Source organism: Agelaius phoeniceus, chromosome 1 (assembly GCF_051311805.1).
Source record: "Agelaius phoeniceus isolate bAgePho1 chromosome 1, bAgePho1.hap1, whole genome shotgun sequence".
Taxonomy (NCBI): Eukaryota; Metazoa; Chordata; class Aves; order Passeriformes; family Icteridae; genus Agelaius; species Agelaius phoeniceus.
Window position 1 is genome coordinate 88,270,389 of NC_135265.1, and position 18,335 is coordinate 88,288,723.

An 18,335-nucleotide genomic window follows, 5' to 3' on the forward strand; every position below is an offset into this window, starting at 1 on the left:
AAAGATCCTTATCTGATTAAGTAATTGAGGTTGTCATAAAAAAAAAAAAAAAGCATTAGCAGAAAGAGCCCAAACTGCAATTGTATGAGCAGCCTTAACCCTCAAATTCCTGAACTCCCTGAATGCCACATTTCTCAGCTTGCACGTGCTTGTAATGCCTTTCTCAGAAGAGACACAAACAAGCACTGTGAGAACCACAGGCTGGAAGTCCTCTGGCAGCAGCAGTCCTCTTGCTTTTGCTGAATTAGACATGTGAGCATTTCCACCACTTCTTGCACCATCGCCTCCTGCCTCAAGGGAATCCAGCAGTCAAATTCTTTGGATGGTTAATTGCTCTAGCTCGGGCAATTCTGTGGTGCTAGCACTCAGTCTGTGGGTGTCTTCCCAGGACTGGAGACCAGACTTATCCCCAGCTTATCCTTGAGGCCCACTGTGCCTTCTTTCTTGGCTGTTTTTTGTCATTCACAGTACACCTTTCCCCTGGAGGCTCATGCTTTTTGGGCCATTTGGACTAGAAATTAAAGTTTCAGGTAAAAGTCATAGTTTATATAACAGACATTCAGAAAAAAAAAAATCTTTGTTCTCCTGGTCATTTCCCTCCAATCAACATGTACTGAGAAATCAGTATGTATCCATCAGTGCTGACTGAGAAAACAACTCCTGAGACTGCAGTTTTCTTACAGCAAATCTGTAGTAACCTGAACCAGAGTTTGTAATTCATATGCAGTTTTCTCAAACTCTTACAACACTCTTGTTCAATGTGGGGAATGTATTGACTCTACAAGTCATTTATCTTGGGCTTTCCTTTATTAAACAACAATAAATTGAGAAATTGTTGAATCATAAGTTTTCATTAGTAGTCATTTATCCTGTGCTCTAGTTAACCACCTGGGACTCTACAGAAGCATGTTTGTGGTATTAGGTACTCAAACTAAGATATGGGAGAAAAAATGGTAGGAATTTCTTGCAAGCAGAACTTTTTCACAGCATACAAAACAGAAAGATGATGGGAAATATGTCAAATGCCAATAGACGAAGCACATTTCCTATGAGAAAAGTGAAAACTAAGTTACTGCCTTGGAAAAACCAAAGCATTACAAAGGAAACAGATGCATGCTATTTCTGAAAGCAGCTCACGAAAGCGATGAGTGAGCTTTTTGGAGGCATGGTATTGCTTCAGATCTTCTGGAGAAAGGCAAGAAAATATAAACTCTAAATATGCTATCATCCAAATAAAAACTGCATTAGATCCTTAGATCATCTTTTGCTCAGCACAGGTGAATTTTTCATTTTCTGCTGTCACTGAGTTATGCATCTGGTCTTGCTTCAAGAGTGATTGTGCCATTACTGCCCACAACAGCACTCTTTCTGTAAAATTAATCTAATGTAGGAAAAAACAGTGTCTCCAAGCTCTTTTCCACAAGCATAACATACACCATTCTAAAGACTAAGTCCAGAACTAAATCAGCTTGAGTTTTGCTTCAGTAAGCACTATGGACCCTTCCCAAGGTATATTAAAACTGCAGTTTTGTTAGTTAGTTTGTTTGGGTGTTTATGTGTGTGTGTCTGTGTGTGTGTGTGTGTTGGTTTACATCAGGTAGTTTATAACTTTTCTCCCAAGGCTTCATTTTTTTACCTTCTGGCACTCTTTGCTACCCCAGCTGGAATGCAGTTCTGGGAGGTGTATCTACCCTGAAAGCCAGATCTACCAGATGGTGGCACAACCTGCACCAGGAGGCTCTAAAGGTTTCACTTTTTTTTTTTTTTAACAAGCCCTCATTACAAAGAGGTTATTTATAGTGTTATTCTAATAAGGAGCCGAAACAGAGCAGCCTTTTATTAGAACTCGCAATAAAGGGCATTACACTGAGGCCTTCCTGTGCATAAATACCACTTACTTACTATGCAAAAGTTGGCCTGGAGAGCAGAAAAATTCAGTTTGTATTAGCAATGGTTCATTTCGGTAGGAAAGTTTTAAAGAGTTTAAGCAGCATTAATTCAATTAATTCCACATGTGACTATGTAATTTTATGCTAATTATTTAAGAGTTCAGAAATGAGGGGAAAAAAAAAAGTGAAACTCTGATCCCTGATGAGACTTCATCTGAAGTAAAAGTCCTGTAAGTCTGCCTGTTGGAAAATAATCATTTAAAACAGCCTTTCCCCAAGCCAAATTCAGATATCTCTCAGTCAAAATAATAATAATAATAATAATAATAATAATAATAATAATAATAATAATAATAATAATAATACCCTTATCTTTTAGGTGAATATAAGTGGGTGAGAGAAAGCAGCAGAAGAGCTCCTTTTGGCTCACTGCTCTGCAGTGAAGGTGTTTTCTGTATGTCCCGGCATCTTCAGCCAGGGGATCTGAGGGACGTAGGTCTTGGCCCCTCCTGGATACAGGCTCCAGGAGGGTATGCTTTGTTTCAAACAACCCATGAATAAATTCCGGCATTAGGGCAGTTTTCTCTGGCTCTTGGAGTCCTTGGAGCGGGGGTGAAGAGCAGCCCTCAGGCTCTCTTCATGCTCCAAGTCTGGCTTAGGGATGGAGCATCCCGGTCACCCGCTGCTGCTCCTGGTGCTGCTGGCCCCCTGCCCGAACACACCCAGCGCTCTCTACACTGATTTTTGGGCTTGTGCTGCAGGACAGGTGCCTTCTCTCTTTCTACCCCCGCAAATGCAATAACGCGTTGCGTTCCAGCCGAAAGTGCAGCCTCGGGGTGTTTTTGAGGAAAGAGAGAAGGAGGGGAAGACGAGAGAGAAGAAATCGAGGAGGCAGATGAGAGTGCCCGCAGGATACAGCCGGTTTGGGCTGGGGACGGTGCGGGCGGCAGACAGGGGCTCGCCTGCCCGCGGTGCCGGAGCATCGCCCCCAGAGCCGCCGGTCCCGGAGCACCGGGGCTGGCAATGGCACCCGCCCGCCGCCGAGCGGCACCAGGGCACCGAGGGACCGCCAGGTGCCCGAAAAACACACGCCCATCACGGCGGCGAGACGGGAAACTGGGCTTTTCCCTCTCTGCCAGCAGGAGGGGGACGGGGGGACGCTGACGGGGAGCCCCTTGGAGCCAGCCCGGAGAGCCTGAGGCAGCCGGGATCATCCCTGATGATCATCGTGAGCAAGGCGCACATGCCAGTGACTGGAAAATAGTGGGACTGCAAGTCAGACTTCTCCGTTCTTAAGCAATAGCAAGGAAAAGGTTTCTGGAGAGGTAGGGTGAGTTACACAGCGAGGAAGGGAAATTCCAGCCCAAATTCCAGCTTTTGTCTCAAGCTTCCCTCCTTGCATATCACTATCTACCAGGCATGTCCGTGGATGGTGAAGCCAGTCTGGTGCACAAGTGGCTTCATTGGCTTTTAGAAAAATATGGGTTTTTTGTTCCCATAAAAACTGGGGAAAATTAGTTATAATGAAGGCTTTGGGTACCAAAGAAGTCTACAGTAATGGAGCAGTATTATACCCCTCAAAAACCTCACTGCAGGCTTTGGTAAGATCCACAAGGTGCATAGGACTCATTGAAGCATGGATGCAGGGACCAACTAAACAAAAACCAAGTTTCTCTGATATAGAAAAGATCCCATACATCTGCTAGTGGTTTAACAACAAACAGCCTTGGAGAGTCTGGATATATTGTTTTGAATTGCTTGTAAAAGGAGAACCATTTTTAATATTATCATTTATGTAAGTTGCTACTAATATTCAAATTAGCAAAGTCAAGTTTACTCCCCACAAAATCAATGAACTGAGAGTTCAGTGTGGCTTATTTATCCAGAAATTCTAGAATACAGGAATGCTGATGAAACCATGTTATTGAGCAGAGCAAAACATTTTGCAAAAGACAAGATTAAGAAACATTTATACCACTTAGTGTGGGAATAAAAACATCGTAACTGAGGTGAAGCTGGGGATCTCTAGCCACTCTTACACCTCTTTTTTTTCTGTTAACTGAAAAAATTGGACCATTGATAAATGGTTGGGATTTTCTAGTTAAGATCTTCATGTGACCCAAGCCATAAAGAATATTGAACTAATTTTCTTGTTTCTACTGTGCAGGTATGTAATATATCCTAGGGTTAATTCAGTGGTTTACATACAGCTGTTTACAAGGATAAAACTAATTAAAAATAAGTATTTAACTGGATAATCTTCATTTGGCATTCAATACATGCCTAGAGGAAAGGTTTCCAACAGCCCATGCTGTGCAGTAGCCCCTTCACTTACACTTTAAAAAATGAGAGCATGTTATGAATTCTGAAGCCATTTCAGTATGCCATTAAGCTGATGGTTATGAGTTTTGTTCTGATGCTGTTGCTATGCCAATTTGAGACAGGAAAACAGTCTCCAAGCATTTACTGAAAACATTGCTCATCAATTGGAAAAAAAGAAAACGGGGAAAAAATCCAGACATCAATCTGGTACTTGAAGAGAAACACAAGCTCCCCTGTTCTGGCAGCCGGTTCTCCCACATGTACACAGAGCCCTCTCCCTGCCATTGTGAAATAGTCACATATGTCAACCACCCAAAAATGTAGCAGTGAAGAGCAAAAGAGCACCAAACAGAGGCTTTCTTGCCACTCCTCACAGGCAGCCACAGTGTTGCTGAGTTGACACCCCACAGTTTTACCAAGCTCAGGCCACACTGGGGCAACAACATTTTTCTCCGTAAGAGTTGATGAGCACAAACCCTGAACCCAGACATAGAAAGAGCAGTTAGACATCATTTACTGTGTGATATAGACAGTTTAAATCTGCCCTCTGAGCATCCTTTTGGACCATGAGAAATTAGTTTTTCCACTCCCTTAGGCCTTTTTTGCCCTGGCCACATGCTGAAGGAAGAAATTGCAGGTGGATAGAGTGCAATAGGCTGAGGAGGTGAGATGATTTCATTGTGCGGGCTCCAGGCAAAATGCTAACTGTCAGGCAGGACTGGATGCTGCTCTAGTCCCAGCTCTGGGCATCCCTCAAGGATAGAGTTAATGGTGTGTGGCACTAGGGATTGCAAAACAGCACAGCTTTTTCCATCCATGGTAAACCATGCTGCTTCTCATGAAATGTCTCAGCTTTTAGTTGAAGTATATTTAGAAGCATTCACATTTGCTGAAACAACACAGAGAAAAAACCTCAAACTCATCAGAACTCTCATTCGTAGTGAAGTATCAATATACTTTTACCCAAAGTAAAAGTCAAGAACATAGCTTTGGTTTTTTAATCTTTTTTAGGAATCAGAGTTCTTTGTTTCTACAATTTTGTTCAAACTCATGACATCATACCATTGCTTATTGTATTCATATTTTGTGTGCCGAAAAGAGTTTAACAGCATCAGAAAAGGGAATTTGGATACTTTGCTTAGTATCTATCCATAGGAAAGTTTTACTTTTGGTTCTCAGTTTGAAGAAATTTCTCAAAACACAAGAAACTCCTGCTTCTGACCAGCTGCTCTCTGAAGATCAGTCCATGTTAAGTTGAGGTTGCTGCAGTCACCCCAACCCCTCCACCCCTCTGCCTGCCCTCGCATGATGACTCAACCTCTAATGACACAGTCACACATGGGTTTTTCCACAGCACCTGTCCTGTTTGACAGCCTGCAATGAATGAAAGGGTTGAGCAATGTTTATTTTTATCTTCTCTTTTCTATTTGAGCTCTGCTTTGGGGACAACTGTCACAAGCATATTTAACCACTCACTTTTAAAGACTTCCACGCATCCTTCCAGTTGCATCCCCGTGCTTATAAAATTGACCTTCAGAACTACAGCAAAGTAAAGTCACAATTGCTGAGTGGAAGACTATTTTACTTTACTTTTCTGATTGAAGAAGAGACCCAGCAGCATTTTGCGTTTCTCTTAAGGGAACATTTCATCTTTGGGGGGAAAATGGAGCTTTTCCAGCTCTTCCACAGCGCTGTAGTTTTAAGAGAGTCATTCTGCCCCATTCCACACAGGAATGCTATTACAGGTATTGCATGTAAAACATTTAACGAGGCAGCTGGCCATGGGACTGAGGGATGTTCACACAGACAATGCAAGCTCTGTCAACAAACACTAGCTTAACAAGCATGTAGGCACAACTGCAAAAATAAACATTTCTTGTGCTTCCTTGATCCTTGTTTAAACGATTGATGCTTGCATCACTTTCCTTTTTCTTCAGTGGTTGTTCTCTATCATCAGGAGTCTCATTTCCTTGTGCTGTTTTCCTTCTATCTGTTCCCATACTGGGAGGGTTTGACGAGTACCTGACCCAAGAAGGGGCTGGCAGAGAGCCTGAACAGATGTAAACCCTCAGCCCCTTCTCTTACCCCAAAATTTCCTCTTCAGTCCTGGCTGCTCTTCCCCTGGAAACCCACCCACTTCCACTGAACATTTGCAGACAGAAGAACTTCCTCTGTGTGTGCACAGCCACGACAGGCAGCAGCACACATCTGCCAGCTCCAGCTCATCAGGTGTGCTTGGCCAGCAGAAGTAGCAAAATGCATGCCCTGCCAGCATAAGAAACCTGCAGTGAAACCTTTGATACTTGCACGAACAAGAGCATGAGCATTTTGATTCATTCATGAAGGGCTTCTCTTCTCCACCTACCAGGAAGAGCAAATAGGATGGCCATTCAGGGGCTGTGCAGGGGACCAAACCTTTGGCTTTGTGTGCCCTGGAACTGTGGTTCCCATCTGCTTACATCAGTCTCTTTTTACAGATTGGTTCCTCCAACTTCCATGACTGGGTAGTAGTGGAGCGATTGCCAACAGGGGACTGTGTCATTCCTTATCCATGACCAGAGTCATGGCTTTCCCTGGCATTGCTTTTCCCTGGCTTTTCCTAACACATGCAAGCACCTGCAGTCCATACTTGTACATCTGTGTATCCTTCAGGGGAGCTCCTCACCTAGCCTGACCTTGTCAGATGCCTGAACTGTGCTGCAGGTGAGTAAGAGGAAAGAGTTTCTGGATGCAACCATGTACAGTGGCTCCAGCTGCACTGCACACTGCTCTGCTTTCAGCATGTGGCAAAAGAAAGCAGGAAGTGAAGACAACATTTACAGTAGTTATCAGTGGGAAAAAGAGTGGGAGGCTTTATAGAAAATCTCTTCTCCAGATATTATTCACGTTCACATCCAAGCATGGTTTTCCAGGGACCTGCCCATCTTGCCTCCCTTTCCCCTCCCACGGATTTCTGCTCAGTAGGTTCCACAGGGTACCACAGCAGTCTTTAACTGAGACCTCTGTTCATTAGCTATCAGTGGTTACTGTCATAGGAGGCTCACAGGTGAGATCAAGGCTTCACTTTTCCAGGTGATGGATCTATAAAGGTGTTGCAGGTCCCTGCTGTAGGGCTGGCCCTGAAATGAGGCAGCAGGTCACAGCAACCTTTGAAATACCAGCCCCAGCTGCTACCTCAAGGTTCAATTTAACTAGCCCAGCTCCCCAGAGAGTGACATTACCAAGATCTCTTGGTGAGCTGACTCCACAGGCTGGAAGGGAAGAATAATATTTCAAATGAGTGGACTGGCAGAGTTCAAAGGGATAATAAGCATTTAAATTCAACATGAAAGACATCTTCCTCTGCAGAGCTTTAGGATGGAATGTAGCCAGGCAGATAAGCTATTTAAAAGCCCCTTTAATCAAGACTATTAACATGGAGATTTTTGTCATAATTAAAAACATCCCCCTATTCAATCACCTTAAAGGGAAAGTGATACAAAATGTAACTTATTTTTCTATTTGAATCCCTCATAAAAGAACAGCAAAAACATTTTTTCCTTGCAGGGAATCAGAATGTAATTAAAATTATCTTTGAGAGAAGATTCATTCATGCTCATATTTCAGCTCGCAGTGAACTGTTGCACTTGTATTTTAACAAAAAAAGGTAGAAAGCCTACATTTTTACTTCCCAAGTGTTTAATTTTCTGACCATAAGCAATAGTGAGATAACTTAAAAGGAAATTTTTTCTTCTCACGTATTTCCTGATATCTCAGAAGATGCTGTAGAAAACAATGTCAGCTCATGCAGAAAACACACTTCTTTTTTGTTGTTTTTTCACACTTCCTTTTCTGGTTTGTTTTTTTTTTTTTTTTTGGTGTGTATTTGGAAGTAAACCACATTAAAAGAAGCCTACCTACCTTGCAGAAGGCAATGAAGACAAAATAGTGCCATGCACTTGTATTCAGCTAAGCTTGCAAGTACCAGAAAGGGAAGATGACAATTCAGGAGATACAGAGTGCTACCAATGCACCTCTCTCCTTTCCTAATTTAGAAGCTCTAAGTCCTGCCTGCTGTGGGAATCCCCTCTTCCCTCTAAAACAGCTGTTGACTATTTAGCTCACAATGATGAAGAAAAAATTAACAGGACCAGAGAAACTTTCTCAAAGCAGCCACAGCAGGGATGCTTCACGCAGAAACATGGCATCTGAATGGAAACAGGCAGTCCTTAGCAGGACAAGGGCTGCTGTTCACTTTGTTTTCAGGCAGATTCTCAGACCTGAGTGGTGACAGAGGAAGAGCAGCAGATGGGACGTGCGTGAAGCCTGGCTGAGCCTCCCACGCAGTGCTGTGGCAGCTAGCGAAGAACCTAATCCTGGGCAGGGGAAATATCACTGTCTGACAGACATTTGCCAGTGTGAAGCAGCATTTCTCACAAGCTGAGAAGCTGTTCAGTGGTACAGCTGTGGGGACTCTGAGGATGTCTCCTGTTGATCTTACTAGACCCAAAGAGATTGCAGAGTCCTTTGCTTGTCATGCTCCTATTGCTTTGCACTCCTCAGATTTTCAGAAAATGCCTTTGCTGTGCATCCTTCTTCATTTCAAGCTGATACTGACTGAACTGGAAGATCCAGAAGGAGCATGCATCACAATATATCATATACATCAGCTCAGTGCTACCTCTGGTTTATAGCACAGCTGTGTGCTAACACAGACCCCTTGTTTTGTCCCTGGAACTCGGCTGGCCAGCTTCTGCAAAAAGCCTTTTGTTGGACTGCAAAACCTGAGAATAAATTTGAAAATGCCAGTGTTCTTCCTGAAGTCTCGAGCAGTGCAATTTCAAAGTCCATCTTACCCTCTCATTGTGTTGAAAGTGATCAAGCATCTCCTTACCTGAATTGAAAATGCTGAAGCAGCTGCATAACTAAGCATCTGCTTGATAAAGTGGGACATCTCCATGCAAGCACCCATCTGTACAGCCCTGGTGTAAGTGCCCTGTGTGAGCCAGAGGACATATGCTGAATGGCAAATACCATATGAGATTGCTGCATGACAGGCCTCTTCAAAGATCAAGATCACCCTTCACTAAAAATATTAGATATGTGTATTTTGTCCTATAGATCTCTATGGGTTCAGAGCAGCATCTACCTTTTTACAAGTAAGGAGCATCTGCATCACCATAGCTATTTATAGTAGAAACTTCATATCAGCTTTTCCAAGCAGGTCTAAATCACAGGCATCATCTTGCTTTCCTTGGCAGCTTAATCCTCTACCTTCACCCTTCAGAATCTTGATGAAATATGCTAATTTCCACCAGGCTCTATCTGTTCCAGTTCCTCAGAAGGTGTCTGTGCAGGCCACAAGCTGAACAGCTTATGGCAGCAGGCATCAGCTGTGGTAAGACTTGCTCACCAAGCCTTGGGCACTGCCATGTTCTGCCTTGTGCATTCCAGGCAGCCTTTCCTTGGGCATACACGTCTGGAGGAACAGAAAAGGCAGGATCCACCTGAGGTGCTTGGATGGTTCCTAGGCATTAAATCTATTTAGTCACTGCTTGAAACTAAATCTATTTGAGGGCTGTTTGATGACTTTATTTAATTAAAAGACTCTTATTTAACGCTGGTTACTCTTACATTTAGTGAAAAAAGAGAGATTATTTCCAATATTGTCTCTTAGGATAAGGAGAATTAGCTGCTTTTGCTGATATAATCTCCTCTTAGTAAGTAACCAAGAAAGATTCATTATTGTCTCTCGAACCTAAAGAAATGTCAAAGGTATTAAAACATTGACATTTTGTTGCAGTGAGATCTGTGAGATAAACCAGTAAGCTGCCTGAAGGCAAGATCTGAGATTACTCATCTGATTCTGTTGCTGTGATATGTATGGCATTGTGGCATAAAATTGCTGTGAGTCACCCCCTCCCCTGTCAAGGTTCACACAAATGGCTGTGCACCATTTATCATGGTTATAATGGACTCAAAAGGAACAGAACTAGAAACTGAGAGCTGTTTGTGGTGCTGATTTTCAAAACAAAATATGAGCTTGTTAGAATCTGTATACTTTTTTACCAGTGCCAAATGAAATGCTGCACATGACCTTATCAGATGATGCTGAGAAAAAACAGTATTAAATAATTTGAGTTCAGCCAGTTGGTACTCAGAATCGTCTAAATGCCCTAAAAAAAGATTATTTATCCTAAATTAATCTCTTTTCTTCCACCTATCTTTCATGGTTCCATTTTTATTTTATTACAGTCCTTTTCAAGTCCATTAAGAAGACAACATGAAAAAATCCTTGCCTGATGAAAAGACCTGTCCTGTCTGGGTGTCCAAGATACCAATTCTTGCTCATCTTCTGGGGACTGTGTCTACTGTCCAGCTGTAGCTCTGTCCTTCAGCCTTGTGCTGGTGCCTTTGAGCTTACCATGGCCCATATTTCTGAACTTGCTTGAGTTAAACCATACAGAAGCAGGCAGTTGTCATCCAGCATGTATCAGCAGCCTGGGTTTCTCTCTTTGCTGGCCAGGACAGCCTGCAGGATGCCCTCAGCTTGTTCCACCCTTCCTGCAGGATGCCTGAAACTGTCACAGATCACAGCAGGTCAGCCATTCCCCCAGCACATTTCTTCCCTTTCTCTCAGTATATGTTTTAGAGGCAATAAATACTTCTGGGCTTTCACAAAACAAACAAAGTCAAAACAGGAGGAATAGCTTTTTTGACGGTTTGAAAAAAGCAGATTAAGGGGTTTTTTTTGCATTTCTTTGTAATAGAAGGTGGTAAGAAATGAGCTGCAGCACTGCAGCAATGAGCATCATTGAGCTGACATTCTTTCTCCACTAACCTCTGGCCTGGCTGGTACATAAACCAGTGCTAAAGCAGAGAGGCCTTGGTGTCACTAAAAAACACATTTTCTCAAATGCCACTTTGGAATTAAAATGGATTTTAACATCAAAAATCCCATCACTACCATCACTTCAGCCTTCACAGCTTGAGTAGTATCCTTACTACTCAAGCTATAGCAAGGCCTTCCTGCCTTCTCACTAATTCTGTTCTGGATTTTGTTTAGCCTGGAGAAAAGATAACTGACAGGGAACCTCATTAATGCCTGTGAGTATCTAAAGGGAGGGTGCCAAGAGGATGGATCCAGGCTCTTCTTGGTGGTGCAAAGCAATAGGACAAGAGGCAATGAGCAGAAACTGATGCACAGGAAATTCCCTCTAAATATGAGGAAGAAATTATTTGCTGTGCAGGTGACCATGCACTGGAAGAGGTTGTCCAGAGAGGCTGTGGAGTGTCCCTCATTATTTAAGATTTGCCAGCCCTCAGGTTTTCTTTTTAAGGAGAAGTGAGAACTCTATCAGTTTTGAGTAGTGGGGTTTCTTCAGAGTGGAGGCAATGCTTTATTGCTTTCAGACCCTGAACAAGCTCGATATATCTTGTGCCCACAGCAGAGGGATTTGGATCAGTCTCCATGCCCCTGGAACCTTTCAGGTGAGATAGCTCAGCCCCCCAGAGACAGTAGATTCCCATGCAGTTACCCATGCTACCAACAGTTCGTGTTTATTTTAGAGTGTTTTCAGTGGTGAGCCCTCTTCCTGCCTCTGAAGAGCCCAAAGGAAAGGAAAGCCCATTCAGTGGGGCTGCCCTGGCTGTGGGGTTCTGCTTGGCTGCTGCTGAGGGTTTCATTTTCCCTCTTATTGCCACTCAGAAATGTTCAATTTTAGTGGCTCAAATCTCCTTGAGACATTTCAAGACAGCCCTCAACCACTCCCCACTCAACCATTCCCCACTGTTCCCTTGCTGGAGAGCAGACATAGCTGCTGTGCTATGTCTGTGCTGCTCCAAGGAGGAAAGGGAATGAAAAGAGCTGGATCACCGCAGTCGCCACAGGTCCAGAGCCACAGATTCATTTTCATGTGGCTCACGTCTGCATGGGAAGAACCCACAGATTCAGTTTGGGAAATACATCCCATACTCAGACTTCTCTCCATGTCTCCTCTTCCTCACACGAGGAAGATCCAACCTTGATCTTGATTATCTATTTAATGCTCAAAAAAGATATCCCAGACTATCCTAAAAAGCCTCTTGACATGGATCCAGATCCAGATGCAGCCTACAGGAAGCCCCAAACTTAGAAGAGCCAGAAGTCACAGTGGACCCCGGCTGGCACTGGCACATGAGACACAGATGTAACCAGGAGAGAGACACCACCAAATGAAAACAGCAGCTCCATCACAGCTTCCAGACCTTCTCTGCCTTTCTGCAGCTCTGTCTGCCTTCAGAGTGCAGGGAATAGGGCACAGACCCCATAGCACATCCCAGCAAAACATCAAAGTGAAAACAATCTCTTTTGGGCTTTAGCGGCTTTTGGCTCTTCCTTCTCCTGAAGCCTGGTCCCTGAAGATGCCAAACTCCCCCAGCCACCCCTCCATCCCTAGGTCTGTCAACAGCACTGGATCCCTTTTGTCTTCTAGCTGAGCTGTCCTCTCCCATGGTGCCTGACAAACCTCTTCCCCAGGATTTCTGCCCCACATCCCATCTCCACCCTGGCACAGCGGATGAGCTCTGTGCACTTCCTGAGTCACTGCCAGCCAAACGGGCAGAGCTCAGCCCTGAGGATTTGTCAAACCCTGACATGGCAGGCACAGAGAGGAAAATAACTCTGCTATCTTTTTCAGAGCAGGCTGCAGCTTCGTGCCTTCGTTATGTATTACTCTTGTCATCAGGCAAAAAGCATGCAGGAAAACAGCCAAGCCTGGCTTATCAAATGTGCCTGGTAAGAATATCTTGTGGTTTAAAGCCTTGGCACAGCACACAGCGCAGGCAAGTGCTTCTGCTGCAACTGTTTGAATTTTCCTGGCTATTTTGGAGGGAGGCCACGGGGACCAGTCTCCCCCTGAAGTTGGTCATGTGTGAGTGTCTTGCTGAACCAAGGCCAAAATTTCCCAAGAAGAAAAAAGGCAGAGCTTGTATAAGCATGAAAATCAACAACAACAAAAAAATCTTTACTCTCATTTCCATAAGGCATCGAAATGAGGAACAAACCTACAGTAAATTAGCTAGAGATGAACATTTGGATTCAGATTTCATTAACTTGCACATCTGGTTAAAATGATGTGTGATTTATTGCAAGCTCCAAGGAGATGTATGGACCTCTATTAAGTGATTAGGGAGAGGTGTCTCCCTCCTCCTCCAATCACTTTGTTTCCTGTTTTAATTTCATAATAGCCAGTTTGAAATTTCCACAAACACTAATGGGATCTGTTTTCCCTCATGAGAGTTCACTCCTCCTCCTTTGATAATAATCAAAGCCTTTAGCAGGAGGGTGTTGGCACATCCCTGGACACAGTCTCCCAGGATGGACTCGGCAGTGCTGCAAAGGGCAAGTCTGCCCTGATGGGGAAGATTTTCTGTTCCCAGAAAGACAGCACAGCATTTATAAAAAGTCACTCTTCCATATTAATGAAATGGCTTGCACTAGGTGGGTGCATAGCTAAGCTGAGCACCAGGCACCTGATGGTGACATTATGCACCTGAGGGTGGGGGTGGCAGTGCCAGCCATGGGATGCTCTGGGGAGCTGCAGGTGTTGTGATTTTTCCACCACCACCAAGAAGTCCTGTTGTCCTGTCCCACTCTTGCCAGGCTGCTGGAGTTCTCATCCAGCCCATGGGCCATACACAGATTTTATGCCCCAAGACTGCAGGATGCTACTCCCCACCTAGTGCCATGGCATGGGTAGTCCAATCCGTTGCTGCACCCCTAAATAATGTGGTTTTAAAACCTGATATTGTAAAATTTGCCCAAAAGGAAGTCTCCATCCTCTCAGGGGTAAACAGGAGGGGTAAGATTTATGTCCCTTCTCAGGTGCCCAAGGGTAGGAAAGGTAAAGGTGACTCCAAATAACTCCCATGTATATCATTGTTTACTCTAAGCAAGAGTTCAGCTGGCAGTGTTAGGTGTGTGAGGGAGAAATTAAGCAGCCGTGGGTTTCATGTGGCAGCTAGAGCTGAATGTACTCAGTTACTGCTCAAGCCCACACAGTAAGGCTGGAAGAGATACATGCATAATTCATATACTTTTAATTAAATGGTAACATCTTTCAATATATTGAATTTACTGCAATTACATTTATTGCAATTACATTTATCTCTTCACACCTTTTGACCTACTGAAGCATCTTTTTTTTTTTTTTCCTTTCAGTTACAATATGAGCATAAACAACATTAAGTGGACTTTAGGACTAGATGTGACAAAGGAGACCTGGAGCTGTTCCAGGCTGTCCCCACTGGAGAGAGCAGTGCCAGAACAGAGATGCCCAAGGGCCACTGAGGGAGATAGAAGCTGCCCTGAGCTGAGCCACAGCTGCAGGGAACAAGTCCTGCGTGTGCTAAAGCTCCTCCTTGGGGGCTGGATACAATGTTCTTGGAAGGGTTTTCAAGCAAGCAAGGCTTTCCTGCAGGAGCTTTGTTCAAGCAGAGGCCACAGTGGGAGCAGCGGTTTGGGCAGAGGTGGCCCTTGGACACCAATTGAGACACCAAGTGCTGCACAAAGATTTTGTTCAGGAGAAGGATGTCCCTAGGAAGGGGAGCCTGGCCCTTTTCCCACTGAATTTGTAGGCAATGCACAGAGCTAGGAGATGTGTCACTGCTGAGGAGCAGGCTGCTGAGACCCACCACGGCACCTTCTTCTCTGCCAAACTCATTGCTCAGCTCCCCACAGTCTGGGATGGGATCTGCTGGGTGCAGTGCAGGGTCAGTGTCTGTGGGCTGGGCAGGCCCCAGCACAGCTGTGCTGGGCACCACTCATGTGTGGGAGGATGTTTCAAGGCACCAGGGATGGGACACAGGACCGGCAGTGCAGGGATTCAAGTCACTGCACTAACCCAGTTTTTCCAGAGAGGCAACCTAAATTGTCTTGCTGGGGAAGGATGGGAGATAGAAATTCCACAAGGGCAGAATGAGGGTGAAGAAAGGAGACCCCCTCCCTCTTCTACCACATCCCCCATTTCTTTCCAGTGCTTCAAAGTTTAGCACAGCAATATGGGGCAGCATAGCCAAAGACCTCAGAGGTAGGAAGGGATAAAAGGGTGGTCATTGCTATCATCTAGAATTATTGTGAGGACAGAGAGGCTGCAAAAATACCCTGTCTGAAGCAAGAAGAAAGAAAGGAGAGAAGAAGGGAGGAAGAGAAGGAGAAATAGAAGGAAGGAAAGAGAAAGAGGGAAGGAGAAAAGAGAGGGAGGGAGCTAGGGAAGGAAGGTGACTTTTGTCACACTTCTTTGGGGTGCCTCCATTCACTAACTATCATCCTCACTGATAAAATGGAGATTAACCATCCAAAATACGAGAGCAAAATCAATCACTTCACAGGTAAGGCAAATGATAATATTCTCTCTTTAATGTTTCTCTGTGTCCTTCTCTGGTGCTATGGAGTAGGCAGGAGAGTCATTGAGGATGAGCAGTGTACCCACAGGTATTTACTGGACTTGATGGGAGTTCCTGCAGCCCTGGCTGATGGTAGACCCTCACTAGTTGGTTTCTAATGAGAGATCATCTCACAGAGGTTTCCTGGTTGGCAAGAAAACCCATTGTGCTGTAATGCCTGTTAGACACTGGACCCAGGACAGCAGGAGGGGAGGTGAGAGATGAGTGAGACACAGAGGAAAGGTAGAAAAGTACAGATGGAGGAACACCTTCTGAGGGTCAGGGAAAGCAAGAGCTGGCAAGGGCCTTCAAAAAGGCAAAAGATTTTCAATGGGAAAGTCAACAAAGCCAGAAGTTCTTGTGTGGAAGGGGTGCTCACAAGGGTAAAGGAGGCAGGCACACATGAAGCAGTCTGTGAGTGAATGCCAAGCAGAGGAGGAGGAGGATGGTTAGGCTGGCATAGAAAGGCACTAAGGGGTTGCAAGGCAGGTCATTACAGGAGGTACCTTCTATTCCTGGTGTCTCACAATAGCCAGGGCAAGTTGTCAGGAACTCACACTGAGCCTTGGCATGTGGAGCTGCAAGCGGAGAAAGGGGAATGCTCTTGGGCTGCAGAGCTAAGTCAGCTCCAGCACTTCTCATCCCTGTGTTCAGACACCAGCAGCCTTGGCAGAGGAGTTTCTCAGGGGCTGTCATCCTGGCCTTGCCACAGGGGAGCTGTGAGCCACTGTGACAAGGACACTGCTGTTCTCACCTGGAGCAAGCATACACACTGCCACAGCACCCACTGCAGCTCTGCTGCAGACCTTGCTCTGTTCCTTGAGCCAAGACTGGTCCTGTGGGGTTTAGTCAGCTTTGGAGGGCACAAGTTTGAAATGTCTTTGCAGGAGGGAGGAGTAATCAGTCTCACAGTGATGCTTCTACCACTAAATCCCTAATTTTGCACACTCTGAGGGCACCTTTCTCCCCAGAGCCTCATGCATCTACTCGTGGTCTCACAACACAGGCACAAGGCAGCCTCCAAAACCTCAGAGCCTCAGCTCTTACAGGTGCCTCTTATATACACAAGCTCAACTGCCCCAAACCCTCACTGGCTGGCCATGGAGCTGCAAATATCTCAGCTCCCAGCAAGGCAGTGCACATCCCACCTTGGAGAGCAAAGAGGTTGAGTCAGCCACAGCAAGAAATGCACCCCAAGAAGGACAGAAGTGCTGGGTGCTATTAGCATTCCTCCCTCCAAAAAAACCCCACCCAATCTTTGTTGTCTCATGCCAAACCACCTTGTGCCCTTGCCAAGCCTGGCATTGCTGGAAGGGGGTCAGCAGCCAGAGCAGAGCATGAGACAATTAGCACAGAAATTATGTTTTTTTTTGTTGTTGTTGTTTTTGAGAGCAGCAAGGCAAATAATTAAAAAACATAAGATATTTGAGTTCTTTGCATAATGGGGTCCCTGGGATGCTAAGCTGACTGACCAAATATCTTTTAAGAAAATGATTTTTGCTGTGGTTTTCTTGGATTTCCATAAGAGTTTGCTAACAAAAGGCAGAGGAAGAACAATGCAGGAGGGTTAACTTGCTCCCTGCTTGAAGAACTGAAATAATCACTGCATGAAACAATTAAGACCCATGTGGCTTTTATGCCACTCTGATGACACAGCTGAGCACTCACTGGCATGATATAGCAAACACACACACAGTAGAAATACTCATTAAAAAAATAACACAATTAATATCAATTGCATATTGCTTATATAATGAGGCAATTTTGTATTTGTAATTTTAAAACAAAGTAAAAAGGCAGATAATGTTTCAGGCAGTACTTTGCCATCAGGCTGCCCAGCAGGTGACAGTGTGGGTTGTTGCTGTTCTTGCTGTTGTTTCTTGTTGTTTTCCCCTATTCTCCTGACCATCATAGACCCTAAAGACTGGTGAGGAGATATCTCACAGGCCATATGCACTACTGGCAGCATATAAGATCGAGTTGTAATTGTCAGGGTTGTCAAACACATCTGATGCCACAGCTAAACTGCTCCAATTTCCAGCTTCTCGCATAAAGGGCAGGCTTGCTCTCCTCATCTGACACCAGAAGCTGGGATGCTCTCATGAACCTGTCCTGGGATGGCTGGGAAAGGGCAATAGTTGATTTTTTATTTCTCTCATACCCTGGTGTATCCTCTCACACATCTGGTCACAACCAAACATGACTCAGGGTTTGCTGCAGGGCTGCCCTTCGGGCCAAGTTGCATTTGGGCATGGGGATCCCAGTGCTAACCAGCCCCAAAGGCTTCACTGTGCTTGGCAAAGGCACAGCCATTGTCTTTCATGAGGCTTGGGGTTCCCTCCCCTTGCCTGTGTCTGCACCCTGATGGGTGCCTTCCCACCCCCTTGCTGCCACAGGACTTTTGCACCACAGCCAGGCTGAAACCATTGCCTGGCTGTGGTACAAAAATCCCCCTGCCCCAACTTAACAGTGCCTGTATGCAAAGTCTGTTTTCTGCTCGAGAAAGCATGTCCCCAGAGGTATAGAATTAATCTCAGTGACTTCAAACTCAGTCTCATAGATCAGTCATCTGATAATGAACCAAAAGATTGTTCAGATTTACATCTGAAGTCCCCACACTTCTCCATTGCAGCTGAATTCCACAGGAGTATTTGCTGACCTTTTAGTGCACAGCTTCTCATCACACTGCACCTCAGAACACTGTTCTTTAGCAAAGATCTT